This window comes from Periplaneta americana, chromosome 13, assembly GCF_040183065.1.
Source record: "Periplaneta americana isolate PAMFEO1 chromosome 13, P.americana_PAMFEO1_priV1, whole genome shotgun sequence".
NCBI classification, from domain to species: Eukaryota; Metazoa; Arthropoda; class Insecta; order Blattodea; family Blattidae; genus Periplaneta; species Periplaneta americana.
The window spans coordinates 20,402,262-20,413,854 of NC_091129.1; the positions used below are offsets into that span (position 1 = coordinate 20,402,262).

General features: G+C 33.1%; 1 non-coding gene across 1 annotated transcript; it reads left to right on the forward strand.

Annotated features, from left to right (window-relative positions):
• Positions 1 to 875: 875 nt before the first annotated feature.
• Positions 876 to 949, forward strand: TRNAS-GCU (transfer RNA serine (anticodon GCU)). Its single transcript has one exon. It is a non-coding gene; the product is annotated as a tRNA-Ser (tRNA).
• The last annotated feature ends 10,644 nt before the right edge of the window (positions 950 to 11,593 follow it).

Sequence of the window (11,593 nt, forward strand, 5' to 3'; positions counted from 1 at the left end):
AGAGTTAAGCTATTGTACTCAGCGCCTTAATTTATTTTTTTCCATAACTGATTTTACTTTTTAATAATCTCTCTAATTTTTCTCTGGATTTGTGCTTATCTGCATAACATTTTTTACATTTTTATTTAGAACTAGCCGTACCGTGCGCTCCGCTGCACCTGTTAAAAATAAATATAAAGTAATTACATAATTAAAATAGGACGTTTGATCCAGGGAACATTCGTCTTTGATAGAAGGATAAATCGTTTAATATGTTACTTAATTTAAATTGTATTTAAATAATCAAAATGCGGTCATTTTGGTTCAGAGAGCAATCATTTGGTGCAATGACAATTCCTTTAACATGTTTCTTAATTGTTAATACATGCAACCATAGCTTAATGAAGATTGATATAATTAATTTTAATGTGTGTGCTTTATATTATTTGCTAGTTGTTTCAGAAGTTACTGTGATAACATTGTAGAATTATGTTCATCTAGAGAAACTACACTTTCCAATGGTAAAATAATAATTAAACAATTAATTAGCTTCCGATATTACTTCATACAAACACAGAAACATTCTCTTCAGGCTATGTTTAATAGCTTTCGATTGTTGTTGTCCAAGGCCCCTTATAGACGAAGTCATTTGTTATACAAATCTGGCCTTCAGGTAGTAGCTCCCTGTAAAGCTTGTTTTAATAATTTCAAGGAAAAATTGTTCCGGAGCCGGGTATCGATCCCGGGACCATTCGCCAACTAGAGGTACGTTAACAGAAAGCCACAAATTAAGTCACACAGTATTGTGTGCACTCATAGCTGAGTTCTGGCGTCTTGTCAGCACATTTGAGTTGTGTGGATATAAAAGGAAAAATTGTGACGGTGTCCTGTATAGTTCCTGGGGTAGCTCAGTTGGTAGAGCGTTCGCGCGCTAAGCGAATGGTCCCGGGATCGATACCCGGCTCCGGAACAATTTTTCCTTGAAATTATTCGAAGTCATTTGTTGTTATTTCAGTACAGCGCCTTAGATGGCGTTGTTATTGTAATTTTAAAACTCATTTATCTCATTAAATATCAGTTCTATCAAAATTTTGTATAGAATAAAACTTATCGGAAATTATTTTTAAAGAAACCTTTGTTATGTGACATTTTTTCATGAAAATTAATAATAAGGGAGATATTTCGTTTTATTTAATTCCAGCCCCCTTAAGACCCCCTTTTATATAAAGTATTTTGAATGTCATATAGCCTAAAATCTAAGTTACAGCGAACTTAATTTATATTCCAATTTTCATACAAATCGGTTCAGCCATTATCGCGTGAAAAGGTAACAAACATCCAGACAGACAGACTTAAATATCAGTCCTATCAAATTTTTTTTGGATTAAAACTTATCGGAAATCATTTTTAAAGAGACTTTTGTTATGTAACATTTTTCACAAAAATCAATAATAAGCGAGATATGTCGGTTTACTTAATTCAGGCCCCCTTAAAACCCCCCTTTTAAATAAAGTATTTTGAATGTCATATAGCCTAAAATCTAAGTTACAGCGAACTTAATTTATATTCAAATTTTCAAATAAATCGATTCAGACATTATCGCGTGTAAAGGTAAACAACCAGACAGACAGACATACATACAAACAAAAATTTCAAAAAAGCGATTTTCGGTTTCAGGATGATTAATTATACATGTTAACTCCAATTATTTTTGGAAAAAATATAAAATTACCAGAAAAATTTTGGCTACAGATTTATTATTAATATAGAAGATATTCTAAATTTTAAATGTGATTGTCTGCCATACATGGCACTCAAAGTTATTTTCTTTTTTCTTTTTTTCTTTTTTTCGCTAGTACTCTTTCCTCTTATACTGCATTCTTTCTTCTAGAGAACGTGCTGTTTTGTTTTTGAGAAATTACGTCACTTGTACGTCCGTATTTATTAAAGCAAGAAACGTTGACTCGGTACTGGTCGGGCTTCACGATGCAATTCTGCTCACGCATATTTACCGTTACTTTAAAACAATTTTTAAGGTCTGGAATATATCAAACTGAAGTTGACGGCGCCAGTAAATCACACTTGCAGAGAGCTCTTAAGCCCATTAATTCAGGTAATGGCTTCACAAATCCGCTTTCAGAATTTCAGCCCAACCGAATGAATGGCTCGAATGTTACCTGTCAAGGTTGTGACATATCCATCAGCTTTTACAGTCGGATTCGTGTTCTATTCCGTCCCGCTGTCAGACACGGTATTCCTGTTTCTCAGGCTGACGGACGCACGGACATGCGGACGGACAGATGGCCGATTGTAGACTCTTAGGGAGTTGACACGAAATTACATGGTGTTCACAATGCATGTTGCCGCACTGTTTGGTAGCTACCATCACAATTGTATGTGTGACATGTGCGGATAAAGGTAGCTTTCCCGGTTACGTGTTCGTATTTTGTCTGATCTTTCAAAACAATCACTATCATCACTGCCACCTGGACTATAATACTTAATTTGTAACAATCCTGTTCTAAATTCATTTTATTTTACTTTCATTTATGTTTTTATGCTCGACCATGCCGAAATGTAGTAATTATACACCTGGTAGTAGCCCTTTAATGTACCTCATTAAAGTACACCTATTCATTAAAGTTTAGGTGTTCTACCAATCAGAAAATACCATTGTAGCAATATGAAAGCGCAAGTATCGATTATTCTCGGATATGAAATCGAAATACAAGTAGCGTGAGATTAGCGTTACTATTACTATAATAATTAGCGTTAATTTATTGTAAATAATATTCAAATAAATTCAATTTGTCATCTCGTTTTTCAATGTCTAACTCAATTTCAAGATTATATCAAGATTAATATTTATTTTACTCTCTAGATTATATCAAGGTCAATGTCGACATTTGTTTCTCGGAAAAAATCAATACTTTCGCGTCTGCGCACATCTCACAATTTACTAGGTATTGCACAAGGTCAGTTCCACTCCTCAGTCAGATAAGACTAACATGAATACTTACGAAAAATTTCAAGTTAGAAATATGTCGAGCATAAAAAGTCGTATGAAACTTGCCTATAATGGTAATTAAGACGCTCGTATGAAAGTTATGAAACTCGCTTGCGGTCGTTTCATAAACATACTCGCGTCTTAATTACTACCATATTAGGCTCGTTGCATAATGTACTATTATTTTACTAATAATTGTAACATAAAACATGATATAAACAGATAAAACTTTAGCTCACATCTGAAAGAGTAGGAACTCGTGCTCAGGGGCGGATTCCTGAATTTAAATTAAGAAGTATATAATAGAACATGTCTTATGTCTACTACACAATAACGATATATAAATTTAAATATACAATTTTTCAATATTTATAAAATCCATACATAACTTTTTGAGTTTAATAATAGAACTATTAGAATTGACAATATTAGGATACTTAAACATATATTTGTTATATATTCTTCGGTATAAATTACTACTATGGTTAAGTACTGTAGCAGTGCTCCATTTTGGTTCAAACAATCTTAAAGAATTCATACCTTTTGTTTCATAACTCTGAGAAATACTTACTTACGGCTTTTAAGGAACCACGAGGTTCATTGCCGCCCTCACATAAGCCCGCCATTGGTCCCTATCCTGAGCAAGATTATTCCAGTCTCTACCATCATATCCCATCTCCCTCAAATCCATTTTAATATTATTTTCCCATCTGCGTCTCGGCCTCCCCAAAGATCTTTTTCCCTCCGACCTCCCAACTAATACTCTAATATGCATTTCTGGATTCACCCATACGAGCTACATGCCCTGACAATATCAAAAGCCTGAATTTATTATCCCTAATTATGTGAGGTGAAGAATACAATGCGTGCAGTTCTGCAACTTTATTCATTCTCCTGTAACTTCATCCCTCTTAGCCCCAAATATTTTCCTAAGCTTCTTATTCTCGAACGCCTTTAATCTCTCTTCCCCTCTCAAAATGAGAATCCAAGTTTCACAAACATATAGAAAAACCGGTAATATAACTGTTTTATAAATTCTAACTTTCAGGTTTTTTGAGAGCATGCTGGACGACAAAAGCTTCTCAACCGAATAATAACAGGCATTTCCCATATTTATTCTCTGTTCAATTTCCTCCCGAGAATGATTTGTATTTTTTACTGTTGCTCCCAGATATTTTAACTTCTCCACTTCTTCAAAAGATAAATTTCCACATTTATTCTGTGTTTAATTTTCTCCCGAGTGTGATTTATATTTGTTACTCTTGCTCCAAGACATTTGAACTTTCCCACCTTTTCAAAGGATATATTTCCAATTTTTATATTTCCATTTAGTACTATGTTCTAACCACGAGACATAATCATGTAATTTGTCTTTTCGGGATTTACTTCCAAATATATCTATTATTATTATTATTATTATTATTATTATTATTATTATTATTATTATTATTATTATTATTGAATATTACGTAATTTAAACATTAAAATTTCCCAAATTTCTCCGTACCAGTTCGTAAAGGAATAGTTCACTTTGTATATATTGTATTACCGGTATTCATTTAAGTATTTGGAGGACTGGGTAGTGATCAATGTATAATTAAAGTACTTCAGAACAAAAGTTTATTTCTTCGTATATTTGTATGCTTTTAGTGTTCAGTGTGGAATAAAAATTTCCAAGTTTTTACAACAAATCATTCTGAATTCAATGGTTTGAATTACAACTAACTAGTTCCTAATCCAAGAGTAAAGGAAAATGACAAGGTCCTAACTGATGATGTTTTCTGACTTTGCTAAATGTAACCTCAAACATTAAATGCACATTACTTTGCTATAATCTTCATTCACATCGCTTGTATTAAAGTTATCAAATAATATTTATCGTAAATTATAAACCATTACTTGGTTAAATATCTCATCTTTAGTGAAAGAGTAAAAATATTACACTTTGATTAACAATTTCTACCATTTTTTCAATGCATCAATGTATTTTTACCTCATATTATGTGTGTGTTATTCATAAATGCGAAGGTTTGGTCTTCGTCTTGCACATTTTGTTTGTATAACTTCAGAAAGTCAGGCTCTGAACCCAAGATTTGTCCATAAAACCTTCTCTTGTCTGCTCTAAATGAATCCATTTAGGAGACAACAAGGAATCTAGTAATACAATCTGCAAACTGGACCTCAGATAGATTCCTAGAGCGTTATGATATTGCAATGTCTACATAGTTTATGTATTGTATGTAAAGTTATAAGAACCGACATTCCTTTGTCCCAACAGTGGTGTAAAGCCAACTTGAGCTATTCAGTACTTACAGTTTAAAGGCCAAACACACATTCAAGCTTCAACATGTCTCTCGAGGATTCCTTGCTTTCACCCTTGGGAAGAATAAAAATGGCTGCATATACGGTTTAGATGAACCGTGAAGATCGTTAGGGTAGATATAGTTACAGTAATTGACACGATATCTGTTCACAAGTATCAGTGGCGGTTTTCTGCACAAAAACATCAACTTCAGTTACTGTAGAAGACTATTCTGATCTTGAACTAAAATATAAGAGACAATATTGTATATTGCTGGTTGATCTAAATTGTATTAGAATGTATTGAATATTTGCATATTTTAAGAACAAAATGACAGTGTTCTTCAATACCGGTGGTATATTAGTAGATATTTACAATGTATGACAATATTGGATGCACGCGGTGGCGTCACTGCAAGCCGAAAGGTCACGGGTTCGATTTTCGATAAGGTCATGGAAGTTATCGTTTCGGCCGCACTAACTCCTCGAAGTTTAGTAAACTTTTATAGAGCATTTCACGTTTAAAAAATGTATTGAATTTATGGGCCTCACCAAGTGTATTGTTAGTAAAATAACATGTACAAAAATAGTCTTAATTCTTCCTTGAAGGAGTAAAAACTCGTGCTCAGGGAGTTATCTGAACACATACTTAACACAAAGGTAATTATTTGACAAAAAGTGGGTAAAGGAAAAAAATAAAATAGGATTACTTTAACTGTAAAACATACAATTTCAATTTTAACAATTTAACTCATACAAATACATACACACATTAAACAAATTAAAAATTAAATTTCTATCGCTATTTTTTAAATTTCTGATTCTAAAATTTTTCAAATTTGAATATTCTTCAATTAAGTTATTATATAATCTTGAACCAAAGTAGATACCATGGCTAAGAGCTGTGCTTGTGAAACACTTGGCTTCTTCTAATCGTATAAAATCGGATCTATTAGTTCCGTATTTTGTGATACAATTTGAATTTATTGCGGTGTTTATGTATGAAGTTTAATAAAACAATATTAATAAACTTGTTTAATTTTCAGAAAATTAAAATAAGTGAACAAAAACTCGGATGAGTAATCAGTTGGTTTATTAACCCCTTCAGACCTCAATTTCTATTTTAAAGAATGAAAAAAACTGGTCACATAATTATTTTGGGAATCCAAAATTCCCAAAGCAAGTCTTCACAGAAAATGAAAATTTGGGGAGAATTTTGACCCCCGGGGCCCCAAAATTTTAAATTTTATTTTTAATTCAGGTATAGAAATATTTCAAAAATAATATTCTCCATTTCTGTCACATTGAATTTTTCAAAATATTTAAAAGTATCGAAAACATTCCAAGAAAAAAAAAGAAAAAAAAAACAGTGTACACTATAATGTACATTAGGCCTGAAGGAGTTAAGGCATATTTTAGTTATTTTCTGAATAAGTATTAGTGGAGTGAGATTATAATTGCAAACATTTCCCCACCCTAAAATTCCATACTGAAGAATAGATTGAAATAAAGTTGAATAAATGAGACGTAAAATATTAACTGGTAAATATGACCGAAGTATAACAAAGATATAAATTGTTTTACGTAATCTATTGCACAAGTATGTAATATGTTTATTCCATCGTAAATGCTGGTACATTGTGGAACCTTTCAACTCATCCGGAATGAATTGCAAAATCTCCAACTCTTTTCAGCATAGTGGTTGTTCGGAAGAACCACAGTTTTCTTTTCTTCTAAATTTCATGGCACATATTCCACCAAGGAACCACCTCTTGAGTGTACATAGAGGTGCCATATATGTTTTGAAATTGTGTGCATAGTTAAAATGTAATGAAAAACATAAAAAATTAATTTCTGCTGCAAAGAGTTATTGTCCCCATTTTTGAACATTAATTCGTAGCCTCGAGTTATATGCTAGATATGTTGGCAGTTGAAACGGTAAATTTTCATCACAAACTGAACAAAGAAAGACTAAAAATAAAAGTTCTTTGAGGTTTTTAACTTATTTTATATTTATTACGTTAATTACGCATTATTTACGCGTATTTTACTGTAATATAAATAGCCCTTTTTACGCGTAAAATTCCAACCCTAGTCTATACGAGAGCGTGATAGGAAATGATATTCTACTGTACAATTTATAATAGAATGTAGGCCTACGTAGATTACAATATGTACATTATTTCTATGGCGTATTTTTTTTACTGACCTCTACTCAGCAGAGTGCTGCATTGGAGTTAAATCGCTCGCTTGAACTCGGTCGAGTGTCGTAACCTCGAGTGAGATACGATCGGTCGTGATACGCTCGTAATAAATATAAACACAGTACAAGGTCATCTCACCGACATGTCTTATCTTGTATGGAAGGCGACAGATAAGATACACATATGTTTTGCTCACACGGTAAAAATAAGGCTTTATTTTCTGCGTTTATGACAAACGTTTAATGGAACAATCAATAGAAAGTACCAAAGCAGGAACATGAAGTTATAAATAAAATAGTATGAAAAACTTCGATATACAGTTATTATTGCTAATTAATAATTATTCAATATTTGATTTACCATATATATATATATATATATATATATATATATATATAATATGATAGGTCCATACATAGTGTTCCGCCTATGTACTGCGACAATGTAGAAACGTTTTACAAAATATTATTGATATAGCAGTAGATTAATAACAATATTAGTACAGAGATAACGTCACAGAAAATATAATAAAATGAATAATCATGCTGCACAACTGTTACAGACGCAAAAATTGATACACTAATTATTAGAGATTATTATTATTATTATTATTATTAGTAGTAGTAGTAGTAGTAGTAGTAGTAGTAGTAGTAGTAGTAGTAGTAGTAGTAGTAGTAGTAGTAGTAGTAGTAGTAGTAGTAGTAGAAAACTTGCTACAGTTCTTGCATTGTCGTGATTGTGTTCTCCGTTTATAATAATTACATTTACATCCAATAACATCTATCAGATGCTGCAAAAACAAAATCACTCCTGTGTGGGGGGGGGGAATTTACCTAAAACATTTATTTTACATTTTAAAGCAAGTTTTGTAGTTGTACTATGGAGAGGTTAGTTAAACACTGCAAAGTTTTAAAATGACTATTACACTCTTACTACGTCATACTACTTTTGACCAATAAAACGGTACGAAAGGATATATTTCAACCAATCATGGCTGCTTATCGCACAATTTTATCGCGTCCCTAGCATTTGTTTCTTTGTTTGCCAACATTTGAAACTGCGCTGGTCTGGACGTCAAAAATATATATAAAATTACAAACCTCTCCAGTCGATGCACAGCAGTTTCAAATATGACTCGCATTGGCATTCAAGAACAAGAATTAATAAAAATCACTGATCATACCTATGCATCTTCTGAAATCCGATTTACAAATAAATGAAGAGCACCATTCGGAAATCCTGAATAAGTTGAATACACCATGTAGGCCTAAATCAACGAGTTCCACTTCTATTACGCACACGTCGAATATAACATCAATTGAACCACCAACCACATTCAAATTTGAAAATTGTACATTCAATAATTATTCCTTTTAAAATTATTCATTCGGAAATCCTGAATAAGTTGAATACACTATGTACGCCTAAATCAACGAGTTCCACTTCTATTACGCACACGTCCAATATAACATCAATTGAACCACCAACCACATTCAAATTTGAAAATTGTACATTCAATAATTATTCCTTTTAAAATTATTCATGTTTATTTTTTATGTCATCGTCGTTAATTAAAACTTTTCGAACACTTGTGTATATTAGTTAGTTTATGTTATAGCTTCTGCTCTGAGAGGATAAAAAGGACTTCTGCTATATGATATTATGGATAGCCACGTATCAGAGATTGTTTAATATTGAGATTTATTGAATAGTAATCATTACAGTGTCTGTATAAAGACACTACTGCCATCTAGCATGCATCTAGCGTAATATTTGTAATGTTGAGGTGGTACAATAATACATTTGAAGACAGTTGTATTTTCGTAAGTCAATTAATATTTTATTGTATTGGAGTACTTCGTTACTTCTAATCTTTATATACTTTCTTCTAATCGTGTAATGGTCAATTAAATCCCACTCGAGTTTTGATTTTCTCTAGGTAAATCAAAACGTCTAGTGAGATTACTTTTGATAATCATATATGATATTACCACACGGTTCATTACTGTAACAAGAACGAATGTCTAACGCTCGGCTTATACCGTTCGAGGATTTATCGCTCGTGACAATTTTACCCATCATGCATGTGCGCTAGCTATCGGATTATGCTATGAACTACTTGGCGCTGGAGCGAAAACGTCCGATGCAGACTTCTGATTTTGAAAGTTGTGTGTGTGGAAAGGGAATGGTATTTACTGTTGAACGATAACAAAGTTACAAATAGTGTTTTAAATTTAATTACTGTAAAGAAGCTACTCAGAATTTTGCTCATTCTACATTGTGGGTGACCAAACACCACGATAAGTTTGACCAGAATTACAAGAAAGATTTCTATCGCCATTCATCTCCGTCTGGTTATAATTTACAAATAGAAGGGAGTCTTGCTCTTGAACGGTGGTATGTGCCCGACCATGCACTCTTACTTGTTGTTGGTTGCGGGAAGCCGGAGTCAAAACTATGTGTAACTTTGCCACAAGGGACGAAACTGGCTGGCGACGTGTTACGAATGTCAGGCGTGACAGCGACCCAGACTAGGGGGGCAGGGGAGGTGGTGGGGGACAGATTAGTGAAGTCTCTAGGTCTAATATTATGTAGAGTGTAGACAACAGCAGTTGTTGTTACGTCAGCAAAAAACAGTTGAGAGTCGTACTGTCTTTCCCTGGGATTTCCAACGCGTACACTTGGAATATAAGAAAATTAGACTTCGTGTTTAACTTGGATGAAAATAATGCAAGCTATACATTAATTTCGCCGGAATTGTCCAGCAAGCAGAAAGAAGGATTTGTGTTTAGATTATGCTGTATGCATGAAAACTAAAATAAAGAATATTACAATGTACACTGTTGGACGATGGAATTGTGTGGCCGAATGTTTTGTAAATCTCGTAACAGCAAATTTTAATTAACGTTCTAGCAGCAGAACTTGTGATGCAGTTCAATTAGCCAAGTTCGAAATATTCGATACGGACAGCCCTAAATTCATGCTTAAAACATTAACCTTTCAGTACTCGCGTACTTTTTCGTAACGTATTCAGTCGTCGCGACGTAGGCCTATAGCTGCCACCCAAGTTATATTTTTCATTTTGAGAATTAATTTGAACAATCTCTCCAATATCATAAGTTACATAAATAATCGCTTTGGTAGTTTCTTTTTAGTTGGTTATTTAACGACGCTGTATCAATTACTAGGTTATTTAGCATCGATAAGATTGGTGATAGTGAGATGGTATTTGGCGAAATCAGACCGAGAATTCGCCATAGATTACCTGGCATTCACCTTATGGTTGGGAAGATCCTCGGAAAAAAACCCAACCTGGAAATCAGCCCAAGCGGGGATCGAACTTGCGCCCGAGCGCAACAACTTCAGACTGGCTGGCAAGCGCAATAACCGATTGGTAGTGAATGGTCCCATTACACAGTGAGCAAGTTTCGAGATAAAGCGATTTGAAATTTTTGTGCAGTCAGAAAAGCTATATCATTTAACATTTTGAGAGTAAGCTGGGAACTGAAATGGATTTTATGTTATCATACAATTAAGAAGAATATAATACTACTAGTGGCTTGTGCAGTAAATGCTGCAAACTAAGTTCATCAGACGTTCAAATAAACATTTTTCAGATTTATTTTCAATGAAGAATACCAGACATTCTGAAAGTTATTTGCTGCCATAATAATGAAAGATACTCTCTCTCGAGCCAATACTGAAGAGAACCACGCATATAAATATCTACACCACACCACCATTAAATACATGAAAAAGACCCAACCCCACTTGATCCATAACTATAAAAATATTTGATTTTTAATAATATTATTATCTTACGTAAGTTTTATAGCTTTCAGTAACATATACTATATATACTGTATAGCCGCCACTCAGTAAAATATAGAAATCAAAATATACATCTACTCAACGTTTCACTTTCATATCATCTGTATAGCATTAATATGTATGGGCCTAATTAATGAAAAATAGTCACATCATGGCATTAACAACAATATTTCATTTCTAATGGTAATAATGTCATCAAACCATCTCAAGTTTTGTAGTTTTTAATATCCAATACACAGCTAAACCCAGAAAATTACACACCACAGACTCG